Source organism: Pundamilia nyererei, unplaced genomic scaffold (genome assembly GCF_000239375.1).
Source record: "Pundamilia nyererei isolate P.nyererei 1_Seehausen unplaced genomic scaffold, PunNye1.0 scaffold00119, whole genome shotgun sequence".
NCBI classification, from domain to species: domain Eukaryota; kingdom Metazoa; phylum Chordata; class Actinopteri; order Cichliformes; family Cichlidae; genus Pundamilia; species Pundamilia nyererei.
The window spans coordinates 1,520,261-1,521,409 of NW_005187520.1; positions in this window are offsets into that span (position 1 = coordinate 1,520,261).

Below are 1,149 nucleotides of genomic sequence, written 5' to 3' on the forward strand. Positions count from 1 at the left end.
GACTATATGTCTTTGTGAGGCTTAGCTCTTTTATAAAGATTTAATCTTCAAAGGGCTCTTTGAGAGTTCCGACTTGGTTTTTAGGGTTCATGTTTAAAATCAGTTTTGGTCCTGAGAACATGATATCATGGGTCCACACAAAGATAGGATGGCAAATTTCTGTGTGTGTCTGTGTGTTAATTGCTATGCCAATCAGCACGCACTGTCAGCTTGACAAGATTAAGACATGATGGGCTGAAATATGAACTCATCACTCTCCCTCCTGCTCTGTCAGTTCCTGTTTCCTGCCGCCAATCATCCAGCAGCAGCAGAAAGGTGAAAGAAGGAAAGCACGTGTGGTGGAGAGACAGGAAGAGAGGAGTCCGTCTGATGATCCATCCTCGCTGCCTCTGGGCAGCCAACAGGAGAAGCTGGAGGACAACAGGAGTCTGCTGGAGGAGGTAATGTTTACAAAGATATTACAAATTCACATCACAGCTGTGGTTGATTGTTAGAAGAAGATCAAGATGAAGCAGCTCACCCACTACAATTTCTGAGGTATATTTAATATATAAATACCAGATAAATACTGATTTTAAGACTTAATACTGCACAATGTAAAAAATATGTTTTAAAAAAGACAAGACAAAACGATCTAGCTAGCTGTGCCTGTAACATTTGGGTATGAGTATATTTAAAGACAGTCAGTTTTAAACCTTATAATTTTTTTTCTTTTTGTTACTTTGTTACTCTTACTTCATAAAATTCGATAGTCTATGTTCTTCAAATTAAAACGGCCAATCACAAGAAAGCGGACAAACTGTGAACTGTGACTTATACACAGTGTTTACATTTGAAGAGAGATGTGAATTAATTAATTTATTAGTATTTATAAATCATTTTTATCAGCTAAATTAATGTATGAATACCAAAATAAAATACTTTCTTGGAACTTTGCCCAGAAAATAGAATTAACTGATAAGCTAAACCTTGCTAAGAATTTTTACAATCTATGATAGGAATTACAAGATCAATAAAATGGACAGTAAAAAAGAGTACAGACGAGTAAGAACAGAAGAAAGAATGAATGCATTTAAAAAAGATTTATTGAAGGAAAACTGGGGTGAAGTATATCAGGAACAGGACGTTAATAGTGCTTATAATAAATTC